General features: G+C 37.4%; 1 protein-coding gene and 1 non-coding gene across 2 annotated transcripts in view; one reads left to right on the forward strand and one right to left on the reverse strand.

Annotated features, from left to right (window-relative positions):
- Hel25E (ATP-dependent RNA helicase 25E) overlaps positions 1 to 15968 on the forward strand; it is a 219398-nt gene that overhangs the window by 191226 nt on the left and 12204 nt on the right. The gene's annotated exons all lie outside the window — the stretch shown is intronic.
- On the reverse strand, positions 15659 to 15729 carry TRNAG-CCC (transfer RNA glycine (anticodon CCC)). The gene has a single exon. It is a non-coding gene; the product is annotated as a tRNA-Gly (tRNA).

Below are 15968 nucleotides of genomic sequence, written 5' to 3' on the forward strand. Positions count from 1 at the left end.
TTATGGTAATTATATAGACGGTACAGAGATCGATGTGTAATTTCCAAATTAAATAATGGTGGAAATATGTCATTAAAGCCTTACATTTTCTTATGCTTCTAAGAACACTAGAATTCCAGTAAAACTGTACAAATATTTCCTGAAAAAACTGTTATAAAATCTATCATCTGTGACCTTCTTTTAGACCTTTTTCATCTTACCAAATCACCGAAATGTACCTCACCGTTTTGGCTTTCAACATGCTCACACTTTTTGGGCCTTTTGCCTTCGAAAGCCCATTTGAGCGACGCGTCGGCCTGGCCAATTGCTTTCTAAGCCAATTCAAATGTCATTTAAATGTCAAAAGTGTTCGATTCGTTAACAATGGAAATACATTTGCGTGGAGGCATTTTCGGTAATCAGAAATCCGAAATCGGCTTTCAGCTTTCAATCGCTGAACCGCCGACGAGCCGCTGAATGTTGAAACAAATTTGCGCTCAAATTGTCAATATGACGGAGGCCTCGATACGTAAATCGAAATGAACATGAAAAGCGCCGCTAATTGTCAAAAATTGTTGGACATTTAATAGGGTTTTGGGGGTTAAGGGGTAAGGGGGTTCGTGTGTGTCTGTGGATTTATCTGCCATTCTTTTCAATTGGCCAAATGTGTGGTCCACCTGGGCTAAACGCTCTTGCTTTGATTTCCAACAAAAAGTTGGGAATATTGCGTGACAGTTTGTTGAATAATTTACGAATCCATTGGGCCCCTGAATAAAGGCTCCTAAAAGGTAATTTTGTGTTTTTTTCACGCGCACCTAAACACACGCAACAATTTCGGCCATCTAATTGTACGCATAACAGTGCTCCGAGTTACCTTTTTTCTACCTTTTTTCGGGAGGGAAAACTATTTACATAAATGTGGAAATAATTAAACATGGGACGACAAACTTTTCACATGGAGGGAAATGTGTTTTTTTTTCGGCCTGCAATTAGTCGGTTTAAATGCCGCATAAAAGCAAGGCCCCAGAAAGCTTGTCAATTACGCGTAAAATGTCCCATCGTCCATTGTCAGCCCCGGGAGCCATTCATTCCATCAAGCGATCTCCGGGGATCGCGGAGCCCATTCCATTGCGCATGCGCAGCTTGGTTGAATAACTTGGCCCAAAAAAAAAACACACGGAATCTGATATGAGCGTATTTATTTTTTGGTTATATTTATATTGTATGTGCGCATAATAATTTTAATGAACGGTTTCGTCTGCCGCGGCGATTGTAATCGCGCTTAATAATATTTACAGTGGTAATCTACCCGAGCGATGATGGCGCAAGGTGTCGCCTTCGATATGCGACCTGACCAGGCACTGGGAGAAAAGTAATACGGGTTTTAGTTAGGAGTTTATAAGGATTTTTTGTTAGTTTAAATGCCTGATAAATGTTAAAATAATAGAGAAAGGATCTATAGATTTAGGCATACATTTATAAGGATTTCTTCTTCTACTTCTTTGGGTATTTATTTATTCAATATTTATTTTAAACCTCTCCATATTTTTTATCCGTGCAGCCTTACCGTTCGATTTCCTTGCAAGCCGAAAATTATAGCATAGATAGAACCACACACCGCATTCCTCATGGCTACCTGAAATAATTGCCGGGGCCAGAGCAGCTGCCTCAAAGGCGGCCGCAACGGCGTTGTCCAGCGGAAAAGGAAGGAAGGATGCACCACTCCACTCCACTCCACTTCACTCCACTCCAAAATGTGGGGCGTTCTGCGGTGGCACACAAAAGAAATAATTTGGCGTTGATTGCCATGTACACGGCCATATGGTCAACACCCAAATTTGACACCAAACGTCTCCGCGGCCCGATAAATTGTGAATGATAAGGTCTCAGCCGCGATATAAAAGGGGCAACTGAGTAACCAAAAAGTGTATATATATTACCCTTTAGCTTCCCGTCATGTATTACACAATTGGAAAGGTAAAATAACCGAAATAACGAACATAATTCAGTCGAAAGGGTGATGAAGTGTTTCTTAATAAATGCAGATTACTTGAATTAGCTGCATGTGATATTTATGAATAAAATGAAAGGTTTTTTTAAAGGGGAAACTCCGAAAAGGGTTGCTGTTAATCAACTTTATAAAGATTGAAATGTTGATATTGAGCTAAAAAGTATCCAAAGGTATTGAGAGAGATGTCTTGCACCAGTAAGGGTTGGGGAAATATTATAAGCCATTTTTATATAAATTTAAAAGCTTTTGTGATTAGAAAAACAAACAAACAACTTAAAAATATTCAAATATTTTCCTTTATATAAAAACCCTTACGAGAAACCAATCATTAATTTAACCAGATTTTTTCTTTGTTCCTAAAAGAACCTGCCTACCTTCCTTATTCCCACAACTCCCTTCGGTAACTTTGCTATTTGCTTTCATTCACATGGATTTCACCTGTGGGACACTGGGAATCCTTTCCCTAACCGCAAAGGATAATAAAGATTCAGAGTTAAAAGCGGCGCGCGCACAGTAGCCATTGGGTACCGTTAGTGGACGGCCCGAACGAACCGTTATTTCCGATAATTTAGCGGCTAAATTCAAACGGGATTCGAACAGGACTCAAAACGGTCAACAGGGGGGCGGTAAGGAGCACACACACACACTACATCCGCTGAGGCAGAGAGGCTGAGTTTGCGGCGAATCTCCAGACAATGAGACCCTAAGCGAAGTCATTAATAAGCAACAAGAGCCACAAGTAAATATCCTTTAAGGATGTGCCATGTGTAAGGGGTCACAGCAGCGGTTGAGATTATAGGAAGAGTGAGATTTAGAAAACAAGGAAGTTTAAGTTAAATAATATGGCAATGATTTGTATTTAAAAATTTTAATTTAAAATAAATTAACTTTTCTGATATTTAAAGTACATAAAATATAAAATTTTAAAAATTGACAATACTTTTGATTTCTTACAAATTTAAATTCAGTTTACAGATTAGTTATCCTTGAAAAAATTTGCATAAAAAAATTTTTTGAATTAAATTTAACGCTTTTTTGACTTAGTTATTTCTTAAACTTTCTTTCTTAAACTTAAATTTGCCCAAAAATTATTTCCCAATCTGCAGCACTACTATTTTGACCTCGTCTGTCTGCTTGAAACACCAGCGGGCACAATAAACAAGCCATACTTATGGCTAGCTATATTTATGGACACATTTCGGGGCATAAAAATTGCCACTTTGCCTTTCGATTCTCCATTCTGCATTCTGGTTTTTTGCGTTCTCGATTTTCGGATTGTTTCCCGTTGTCCTCCAGCCTCTTTGTCCTTCGTATGTTTGTGTTTTGCCTTGTGTCCTGTCACTTTGGACAACAACAGGAGACAAAGCGGCGTCGTTTTGTTTTGCACACAACGCACACAGTGCCTGCCAAAAAGATTTCGATACAAAAACGGCGCCCAGCGGGGAATCCCAGTTGAGAATTTCTGACCACATGTTGACAATACCACTCTCTCGCTCTCTCTCCCTCTCTCGGACAGGTGTGAAGAGATCGACAGCATGTGGGTGCAGCAGCAACTGTCCCCGCATTAATTTTAAATATTATTTTGGCAGATCTGACGCTTAAAAAATGAAATTTGCAACGCTTTGTTTGCCAACGCTGCAAGAGCCTTTCGACAAATTGTTTCCGTTTTTCGCTGCGTCATTTGCGGAATATTAATTATGGAGACAATAAAATTATAAGGAACTTCATGAAAATGATTCCCATGATCACTTGGGATATAGATATTATTTTTAAATTTTTTTTAAGGAATGATTGCTATTGCTTTTTGAGTGGTTTACTTATAAGGTCCATTTAGATTTTAAGTAAATTATAATAATATTTATTATTATAAAATAAGAAACTCAGTAGATCAGAAATTTATAAAAATCTTGCTAAACAGTAGGCCTGTTTTTTATTCAGATATTCCCTAAGTAAGTCTAGGCTTTATACTTCATTTCCTTGTACTATAGACTCGTATACATTTTGGTCAGCATTATTATTTCTATTTACTCAGTCGAAAGGGCAACGTAAAATTTACTACATAAATTTTGGAAATATTTGACATTTTCTAAACTCTAGTGACTTTTATATAATCAAATTTTGTATAATGGAATTAGTACAACCATCAGAATCCATCGAAATTTCGCAGTTTACAGGGCCAGCATGGCTAGACCAGGCAACTGAAGCTAATTTGGAAATGACACCCATAAGAGAAGATATGGCCACAACTGAGACTAATATTGAACAGCAGGCGAGGACTACTCAATGGATATATGTTTATGAAAACCTAAAAGTCATTATGGAAAAGTTGCAAGAATATTTGGAAGTAGAATTAGAAGTAGATTTGGAAGAAGATTTGGAAGAAGATTTGGAAAAAGATTTGGAAGAAGATTTGGAAGAAGATTTGGAAGAAGATTTGGAGGAAGATTTGGAAGATTTGGAAGATTTGCAAGAAGATTTGCAAGAAGATTTGGCAGAAATTTCGCCGGAAATCTCTGCCAATCGGAAGCAGCAAATACTGAACATCTTGTGGAAGCCATTGATTATACTCTTTCAGATATGCAACTCCGTATTACCCGGCTTCGCCTTATTGCTAATTATATTCGCTATTTGGGCTTGTTCTTATGGAGACCCCATGGAACGCTTGCAGAGCGCAATGAAAGAATTGACCAAAAATCGCGCAGTAGCTTCTGGTAACTGGATACATTATTTTTAGAGAGAACCACATAAAGGAGAGGCTTGGCCAAATAAATAAATAAGTTTTGATAAATTCGTGTTTGATTTTTAATATTTTGAGCTTAGCTTTCTGAAAAGTAGACCAAGGTTCTGCCAACATTAGCTTTTTGCTACCAAAGCCATCCAGCTCATTTGGCATTGTATTCAATCCATTTTCGAAGCCATAACAAATGACACTTTTAATCATTGCATATTAACGGACTAAGCCCTGACCGAAACCCGCACTTCGGGCCCGACTGATTTATGGCCCCGACAGCGACATCCAACCAAAAATAGCCCATTAACTAAATCCGCATTTAATAAATGCCAGCCAGCGGCCGCGAGAAGGTAAGAAAGAAAGGGTTTAGGGTTTGGGGGAGGGGATCCAGCCAAGTTGGCAGTTACAAGTCGCAAGTTACAAGACCAGCAAATTAATCACGCTGACGACTGCGACGTGGTTGATGATATTGGTCGACTGATGCTGACACTGAGGAGCTGCCAGGCCCACCAGCCATCAGTTAGCATCAGGCAGGCATCCCAAGTATCTTTCAGATGCGTATGCGACCCATGTATCTCGGAGATATCCCACTGTGCCGGGGGCATCAATCTGCGGTCTTGGGTCTCGAAACTTTCAGCCCTGTGACATGTGGGGAATGCAGCCAGAAATCGGAATCAGAAGCGTTGACATGACAACTCGAGATGAGGGGCCCGCGATAAGGACAGCCGCTTTCTATTGGCACGAGCATGGAAAACCTTTTTGTGGCCCTAAGCCAGTGTTGGCCAAGAGTTTTGATTTGAACTTTACACTAAGGGAAATGAAGGTTTAAAGTCTATACAATTCTTGAAGAGGCTGGGCGGAGAGAATGACTATCTCGCAAGTCTTAAAAAGTCTTTGAAATATTTAAGGCCATTATATTAAATTCACTATCAAAAAAGACTCTTTTATCTTATTATTAAAAATTATTTAATTCCCAAAAAACTTAAAGTACCCCCAAATTTCCTCTCTCTGCAGGCCCCCACATCAAATCTTCGGTCACGCAGTCAGCACCGAACTCAACTTTGACTTGTTTTCACGCCATTGTGATCATGTTGGTGACTCGTGCGCTTAATTTCAACAATTTGTATGGCATTCGTGGAGGGTGTACAACGGCGGGGCGAGTGCAATGAGTTTTCTTTCTAACACTAAGTTGGCTTCAATTTGAACTTCAGCCTCTGTCATTGATTGATTGGCCATCGGTTATGGCGTTTCATTTCGTTTCGAAAGAGCTTTTCACTCAACTCCCGGGCTCAACTCAACTCTTGTTAGCCGTAATGGATCGCCGGGCATTACGTAAATCCGTTTCTTGGTAAATGATGCTGACAAGGCATTTGATTAACACGATTAATTGCTGATAAAAATGTCTGACAGTTTGTTTTTTAAACCCCTCTCCACTTAGTGGAAATTTATTGCCCACTACTGGAGATACGTAGGCCTCCCGAAAAGATATTTGAGTGAATATTCAATAAGATATTAAGGAAGGGATATATTTTAGAACATGAAACTATAGGGTGAGGGAAAAAAAGGTTCTGAAAACTGTAAAAAAAGATTGCAAAAGGTACATAAAATGATATACTACACAGAAAAAATTATCGTGGGTAAATCCAACCATTTCGTGGGTTAAAAGGCAACAACCTAAATCTTGGGTTCCATGGACTGTACGCTGCAGTATAACGACGTAACGCGTTACGTAACATGTACTGCTCTACAGTAAATGGAACCACGATTTTGCGGTTAAAAAGCGCCAAACCACGAAAATAGTGAAATACACTATTTTACTGTAGAAACTGCACCCATTGTGTGAAAGAATTTTTTATTGAAATCTGTAATTATAGAGCTACAAATGGTTATTAAATTATATAAATTAGTGTATAAATCCTATTAAAAGCCAAGTAAACTTACATTTCCTGATCCCCGGCCGGGATTCGAACCCATGTCTCAGAATTCACAGACCGGCCGCTTACCAACTGGGCCACACAAATACATACAATACCAAGGGAAAAGCAAAAATATATCTATCTCTCTCTCTCTCTGAGCTAAAAATAGATTTTTTTTTTCGTAAAACCTATTTAAGTGTGCCCGAAATCGTTTTTTCAAGAAACGCTTGCATAATACTAGAAGTTTAGAAATATATACCAGAATTATACCAGAAAGTATTTTAGTGGGCAAGAAGGTTCTGGATTTTAATAAAAAATTTAATAAAATTAAAAAAAATTGTCGATAAAGCTTATAATTTATTTGCTACTTAGCTCGGGAATGCAAAAATACATAGCCGAGACCAAAAAAGAACAAAAAATACATAAAAGTTATTACGAAAAACCTACAGTATTTTCACTGCAGCTGACAGTCACGACAGTTCGCAAAGCCAACAACAAAAAACACACCGAGTCTCGTACGTAAGGGTGACTGTAATTGACTGTCATATAAACTGTCGTGCAGTCACCAAATCCAACAACAAAATACATATACAGTAGGTTTACTGTTATTCAACCAAAAGAAATTGTTCATTTAACCCACCAGAATTTTTTCTGTGTATTAAATATTATATTAATTATTATGTTAAAGTAAATAAAACTTTACATAAAACTTTCCTTAACATTCTATTTACACCGGATAAGGTATGTAAAGGTCGGAAATCACTCTGATTAAAATGATAATAATCATATTTTTGTATTCTACTTTTCATTGAAATGTTTTAAATAAAGGCACAAATTTACATGTTACTGATAGCCACTGTTTTATATAAATATTAATTGAAAAATCAGATATTCCCTGCGTCTGCCACCATACCCCACTCGCCTTCAATTTATTATGAAAAATGCATTTCTCATCGCGGCTTCCGCATAAATTCATCAGTTGCAGTCAGAGTCGTCCACTGTCATTTGTCCAGCTCCGCTTGGCGCCATTCAAGCTGATCCCGCCACCACTTCTGCTCCCATCAGCAGCCACCCATCTGGGACTACTGTACGGTGGACATCCCGTGGTGGCGACCACCCAGGATGGGAGTCGGAGTAGCAGAGTAGCCAGAGGAGAGGTAGGAGGAGGAGGAGGTGGGCTTCAAACGGTGGCAGCCACCAGGCAGCAGCTGTCAACTGTCGCACACGAGTTGTCCTTGTCAGTCAATGGATTGGCATTCCGCCTGGCAGGGAGCTTTGGCTTTGGCTTGGTCGCCACTTGGGTCTACGGTCTCTGCATTTTCTATATTAAACTTTCACATTTTTTGACATATATGTACATATGTACTACGTGTGGCCAGGCGAATGCAATTGGTATGCAAATTGACAATGGAGTGGGGGGAACGTTTTTTGGCATGCAACCTCTTCTACGAAAGGGAAAAGCCGAGATTATGATCAAGTAAAGGGAAAAGGATGAGTGTACACCAAGCAAATATTGGTTTTATATTTTTAAAGGATTTTTTGGGGATTTAAAAATGGAGTGAAACTATGATATTGATACTTTTAATATACTTTTATAATATTTTAAAAAGAAATAGGAATTCATTTTATAAGAAAATATCAAAGATTTTAAGCTAAACAAATTTTATAATATTAATAAATGCAAGACAATACAATACATTACAGTTTAATGCATTTTCTCTCATTGAAACCCCTCTCATATTTGTAACAACCAAAGAAAATCCAAAATAATTTCATGCAAACCACAACGAATACTTTCCCCCAGCTCAGATAATTTCATATTTGTTAAAAAAAAAAAAAGAACACCAAGAAAGACAGACAGATACCCAAAAAGATTCCGAGTGAAAAGCGAGCCAAAACCGATCTTCCGCTTAACGTGAGCAGTCACAGATACTTATACTTTAGGATACTTGGAGAGACGGATACGCACACATGTGGCATCGTTTTACATGAGATCCGTGGCGATTCGTGGTTTAAAAAATTGGGCAGAAAGCGTGCTTAATTGTAAAGAAAGTTTCTGTTTCAGCGGGAAATTGGATGGGACTCGCATCGCTGAGCTCGGATCCCAGATCCCACAACCCAGACCCCGGAGAAGCGAACCAAATTGCCAGAGAAATGACACTAACCACGCCCACTCCTAGACATTATAGACAAGTGCAGCAAGGCGTGAAGTACTGTAAAAAAGTGTGAAAAACCACACGCACACACATCCATCAGTGGTGTGTCTTCGCTAGGGTAATCCCATTTCAGGGATATCACAAATGGAGCTAGGTAATTTTAGTAAAATTAATTGTATACTTTGGGTTGGAGAGAATTTTCTTTTAGGGTTTTCCGCTTCATTGGAGTTAAAAACAAGTAAGTTGATGGCAGATCTTGTTTCATTATCTTCAAGAGAAGAAAGGTCATACAGAAAGAATAGCTATGAATAACATTACAAGTTGTGATAAATATTTATTATTATTTTCTTATAAAGGTTTATTAAAAAATCATCTAAGGTACAGTAGTTTATATGTTTTTAAAGCTTCATAAAATATAACTAAAGTATTTTATTATTCAATAATATTTCAAAAACCATTCCCAGCAACTCAACCTTTAAAAATTATGCTCGCTTTTCTGCATTTAAAATAATTGTTTAGCCCCAAAATGGTAACCAAAATGGTATCTCTGATATAATACCAATTTGCTCATGCAAGATCGATCAGAGTTGTTGGCTGGTAATTGCACTGAGGCCCTCATTGAACTTGAAAACATTTATAAGCAGCCATTTTTCCGGCTCAGCTTTTGGTGGGCGTTGCTCTTGGGCCCCGTCTCCATCTCTATGCCAAGCTCATTGGCACTGATTCGTTCGGCTCGCCAAAAGCCAAAAGCCAGTAACCAAAAAAGGAGAAATAACCACTAAGTGTAATCTTCGCTGGCCAACAACTCGTTCGCCGTGGAACTGGTTTGCTGCAGTCTTCGTCTTCGGGTGGCTTCTTCTGGTTCGTTTTTTCGTATTTCGTTTACTTTTTTTTTCTCCAAATCAGCATCAGCAGCTCTTTAGCGCTCGTTCCCAAAACCAAAGTGTTGGACCAACAAGCAGACCTCCCTCTCGACTTGGCGAGCAAAAAAAAAAAATAAAACCAGATCGGGGGGCATGTACTTGTCTGGGTAGAGTAGCTGCACTGTTGGCCTGGCTTAGTGGCTCCTCTTTGAGTGGATCTCTGTGTGGCTCTGCCCACTTTCGAGGCCGGTTTCGAGCTGAGTTTTTACGGAGGCGGAGGTGACCAGAAGGCCACCAGAAATCGCCAGGCGATGATCCACCGACGGGTTTTATATTCACAAAACTTTTGGCAAATGGAGAGGCTTTGAAGGGGATTAACTGGGGGAATAATAAATACATACAAGTTTTTGAAGACAAAAAGAAGAACATAAAACATAAACTTTGTTTAGGTTTAGTATTGAATTAAAAAGTATTTATTATTTATATAAAAAATGAATTTAAATAGAAATTAATGGTTTATTTTGTAAACTTAAAAATGTTTTTACATAGGTAAAGGCTTTATAATAATTCTTAAAACAATATTTCAAATATTTTTACCAAAGGCTTAAAATTTGTTGTTAAGCTATAATAATATAAAGGTTTTTTTAAAATAATTGTATATCTTTCAGATGATTTTCTAATAATTTCAAAAGGAACAAGAAGTACTTAGTCAAAGACCAGTCATAAGTCTACAAGATCTATATATTCCACTAATTAATTCAGTATTATTTTCCCATTATTTATTAATTTAACTACAATTTAACTTCACAAATTACCACAAATAAGTTTACCCAAAAACACCTCTTACACCTCAAAAAACCCCATTTTAATCCACATTTTATAGACCACCAACCATGTATGTAATCCCCAACTAAACCCATTCAGATACAACCTATATAGTAAACGCTTAAATTCACTTTGCTTACCGATGAGATAAAATGTTTATCTAAATTGACACTCAAAGCAAAAGCTTGACTTGGCTTAGCAACCTGTAATTTGCCATGTAAAATCGATAATCATTCGCAGCACTTTTGTGCACCGCCCACATAGGCTGTCTTAATCTGGGCGTGCCGCCCTGGTCGTGGGGCTGTAAAATTGTAAACAAAATGATTTGCCATAAAATTATCATAATACCGCTTCGAAATGCGCCAACAACATGTTGTCAACGGCTTCGCCGAGGAGTGGATTGGAGTGGAGTGGAGTGGAGTGGAGTGGAGGAGAGCTATCTTCCAAAATATACAAAATATACGAAAATACAGCCGCTGGCATTGTGACGTCGTCTGTGGGCCATCAAAAAGTGTCCATAAATTCTGGCCCACACACACAATTGAACTCTCTGGCTGGGCCCAAAAATCAAAGCTCTCCGTTTTTTTGGTGCCCCGTAATTATGAGCGAACAGCAGCGGCCAAGAAATCGAGAGATGAGCTGGAAAATTTACATGCAAATCGGATTTTTTCTCCCTTTTTATTTTTCATTTTTTTTGTGGTTGTTGTTGAGAGTTTTTCAGTTCGCTTGCTGAAAGAAAAAATGCCCAAACACATAGGCTGTGGCAAACTGCCTGCCGCATGCAACATCAAAGTGGAAATTAAATGCGCGGTAATTTGGCAAAAGGCTCAAAGGATGCCGGCCATCGTATCATGGGGAGAGGGGGGATGTACCAAGGGTGTGGAGGCCCCAGTTGCCTTTGCCAAGTTGCCGCCAAACGTGGTACAGGTTTTCGCTCCTCCTCGCTGGCAGCCAGAAAATTTTTTTGTGATTACTGATTGAAGTGAGGAGCTGAGAAGCTGCAGCTTCAAGGTTCGAAAGATGAATGGCACAGAAAGAAAATAAATATGTAAGATTTTAAAGAACAAAATTTAATAAAAAATTTAATTAAATATTTTTCATAGGTGTCAATAATTTATTTAGATTTTTTGAAGTATTTTACATAAGAAATTTGTCCCTAACAAAGTCTTTCAAAATGTTTACCTTAAAGTTTAAGCATTTTCCGATCAGAAACGCCAGTAACTTATAATTATTGTAGTAACTCTTTCTTTTTTATACCTTTCTAGCAATTTAATAATAAATAATATTAAACTTATATATATTTTTTGCAGTGCCCAAAACAACCTCGCTTGTCCGAACTTCATTTGCGAATTTAAATTACGTCCCGTGTGTAATTTGTATTCGGTCAACAACAGCTTTGATAACTCTTTTTTGCCCATCAACGTGTTTGGGATTGAGTATCTTTCCAACTATTTATTATTACCACTTGAGCGAGCTTTTATTTTCCGCTTCTAAGCGATATTCCCATCCGATATTCCCCCGAGATTTCCCCAGATGGCATGCGTTGCCTTTCCATTGCGTTTGCGTTAAGAACCCCCTCGAGATCGAGCGCGTTTAATTACCAACATCAATACTGGAATGTGGCAAATGCGAATGGGCAGTTGGCATGCAACATGTGCATTTCACCAATAAAAGCGCTAATACATAACTTTTATGCAGTGCCAGCCCGCAGGCGAATCAAGTAAGCCACACCGCCACTCTCTGCACTGCATAATCTACATTGAGGAAGGAGCATTCATTCGCCTTCCCTTCTGGGATTCATTCGATTTTCCTGCACACGACGACGAGTGCTAGCTTTTAGACCAAAATCGTTGGATGAACATGCTCCCCCAGATGCGGGGGAAAATATGGAGGGCTTTTTGGGGCCCTGGGCGAAGACTCCCCGAGGTGTGAAACCGTCTTGTCATTTGCCGTAAGTGAGCAGCAGGAATGCCTACTAAGTGGAAGGCCACAAACGTGGACAGTGGTTTGGGGTTTGAGAAGGCAATAATACAAGATAATATGTATATTTTAAATAAAGGTTGGAAAAATCAAAAACAAATATATATAAAACTTTATAAATTACACGTATTATATTTTTGAATATTTTAAAAAGAAGTCCAAGCTTCAATTTTAGAGGATTGATTTATTTATAAACCCCGAACATGTAATTAGTAAAATCTCAATTATGGAGTTAAGTTTTTGGACATTCTTTTAAATAAAAAATATGTATATTAAAAAAATAAAATCTTAATTATAAAGTCAGTTAGGTCTTATCTCAAAGAATAAATTCATTCGTTTAGCTTTCAGCAAAATAATATACTTAAACAAATAATAAAAAATTATTGAATTATTTTCGAATTGATAAGTGGGTTATACATTAATTTATATATTAATATCCACAAGCTCAGATATCATTTATTGTATTTTTTATTCCAAGAATATTTATAATTCTCTGATTTTCATATATATATTTGCTCTGATTCTTTCTAATCAAGTTAACTCACACTATATGTACACTTAATCGCTTTTTGTGGACATGAACCAGTTTGCCTTATATAAATTTCCTTTACATGCAAGGCACTTTATATGCAAATGAAACGAATGCCTTATTAAAATCATTTCAAGTCATAAAATTTTACATGGCTAGCAGTTTGGATTAAATAACTATTTATTAAGTAATCGGCTTTAAAATAAATGGAAATCAATCAAGATTAGGTTTAGATATTTATTAAAAGCTCGTGAAAAAATAACATAGTATAACCATTTTATAAACATTTCAGATGCAATATATATTTTTAAATATTTTAAAATATATTTTTTAACTCAAATGATTCCAAATGAATGCAAATTGCACCACTGTCTAGCCTGCCCCACCAAGTAATCAGGAATGCCTTTGACTGTTTTGTCCAGAACAGATCACAAAACAGGTAAGGGTGAAGGTAAGGTGAGGTATAGATGAGGTAAAGGTAGGCTAAAGGTAGGTTTCAAGGTGCAAGAGTAAGAAGCTTGGAGGAGGACCGATGGCAAGGCAAGTCCTGTTGCGATTTGCAACATTTTTATGATGATTTAGCATTCGCCTGCGGAGACAGTCCAGCAACTGCTGCAGTTTCTACAGTTGCTGCTGCAGCTTCTTGGGATCTCCCCGTATATAGCCATAAAATCGTGTGACATATCCGCAATTTTTCAAGCTGCCCGCGCATGCGTTCAAGTGTCGAAGCCGGGCTTAAAGCCTGGCTCACCCGCTGCGATCTCGAGAACCCCAATACCAAACTCAATCCCCATCCAAGTCCCCATCCACATCCTCCAAGCTCCAGCTCAGTGTTCGCTGGAAAAAGTGTCAAAGCAATTTGTTCAAGCAGCCGTTAATTTGCGTGGGCGTTATTCCGCAGAAATTTCTGGCACCCGGAACGCCCCCGAAAAATAGCGACGACAAATGCTTTCAATAGTCAGTCAGTCGACGGGCGATTGTTTTTCACGCCGATAACCATCATCGACGGCATCTGATTTTCGGATTTTTCGCAGCGCCCACGCCATGCGATTTGCATTCGAATTTTGCAATTGGCAGTGGCAATGCCCATTGGCAACTAATTGCCGCCAATAATTCTGGCTCTCTCTATCTCTCGCTTTTGGGTTTTGGTAAACTGCTGACAAATTATTTATGATATAAATTTTGTGGCTAGCCCGCTCATTTTTTGGCTAGACAAATTACCACTATTAGTCTGGCACTGCGAACGCGATAATGAATAATATTTGAGTGGTGTCTGGTATTTAATTATTTTGGGCCACGATTGACTGCTCTTGGTGGCCTTCACAACAAGTGACCTTTTTAGCAAAAGTTGATATTAAATAAAGTTATTTTTTATTTAGATTGGGGATTAAATTATAATAAAACTTTTAAGCTATATCTTTTAAATGTTATTGTAGATGAATACTATCAAAGCTTTTAAAAAGGAAAGAATTTTATGTAGGCCCTTTGCCGGACGAACCCCATTAATGCCTATCCTCTTATCTCCCGAAGATATTTAAATAATAAGAAATATTAGGGTAAGGTGGGGTAAAGCAGACCTAGTAAATGGTTTTGGCTATAAAATGCTTATTTTACATCGGATCAAGTCGTTATATATACCAAATTAAAGGTTAGACCTTTGCGCAACTTTCTATGCATAGCATTTTATTCATACCTTTGAAAAGTTTTGAGATACAAGCGTTTTACGAAAAAGTTCATTTTTGCTATGTTCAAAAATGATGGGGTAAACCCGACCGCCTATGATTTTGGTTGATTTAGTACAGATATAACCTAAATATAGGTTTTGCAATGATATATCAATCAAAGTTATGTTATATAATGGTAATAAAAGATAATAGAATTAAAAAAATGAAAATAGCAAAATAATTAATCAGTATCATCTGATTCGCTACTCAAATAGCTTGCTGGCGTTTTTTGGTTCGAGTTGAACGTCTGGTTGGCTGCGATGTTGATGGTTTTTGTGTGATTGTTGTTTTTTTGGCTTTTTTTGCGGCAGGATTTACCCCACTATTTAGAGGTCGGATTTGCCCCACGACGTAATTTTTCATAAAAACGCAATTAAAAAAGAAATTATGAAAAAAAATGAACCAAACTTATATGCACTTTGTAGGACTTTATTCAAAGAATCTAAATCCAATCTAAATGCACAAAAATGAAAGTCAAAATTGTGAAAACAAACTTGTCGTCGTTTGACCATCTCAATGTTGACTAATAAAATGGTGTCATACCACCATTTTCATTGTTTTCGATGCTCTACACGACAACACTAATATTATTTTGCGTAGTGCTTCCGATTTTCGAAAACAGAGGGGGGTCGGGTTTACCCACACTGTCGGCTTTACCCCACCTTACCCTATGTATTAAAATCTCAATAAAATGTAAGCTTCATTAAAATTAACTTAACTTAATTACAAAATAATACAATATATATTTTGTATTTAAATTCTAATATTTAAAGCCATAAAAATAATAAAAGCAGACTTAGTACAAAGCCTTAATTCTGATCTGATCTTTGTTTCAGCTATGAAGTGGTAATACAAAAAAAAAATATATATATATATATTCTATATAAAAAATCATAAAAAAAATATCACAAATTAAATGTAAAAACTAAAAAAAGTACATCCTTTGCATCGGCCGGGAATCGAACCCGGACCACTTGCGTGGGAGGCAAGCATTCTACCACTGAACCACCGATGCTTCGTTGTGGGAGGCAGAAATATTTGGAAACATAAAGTATAAAGTAATTGTAACAAATAGAAATACTAACAGAAAAAGAGTGGACCTTTACATATGATTATGCAGATATTTTTCATTAAAAAAGGATAAAAATAAATAAAATATTTAATAAAAATACAAAAAATTGATTTATAAACCTAAAACTCAAAAGAATAACTCCTCAAACTGCTTGTCGCCCAGCTGGCTGCCTTGATTTCCTT

Source organism: Drosophila kikkawai, chromosome 2L (assembly GCF_030179895.1).
Source record: "Drosophila kikkawai strain 14028-0561.14 chromosome 2L, DkikHiC1v2, whole genome shotgun sequence".
Lineage (NCBI taxonomy): Eukaryota > Metazoa > Arthropoda > Insecta > Diptera > Drosophilidae > Drosophila > Drosophila kikkawai.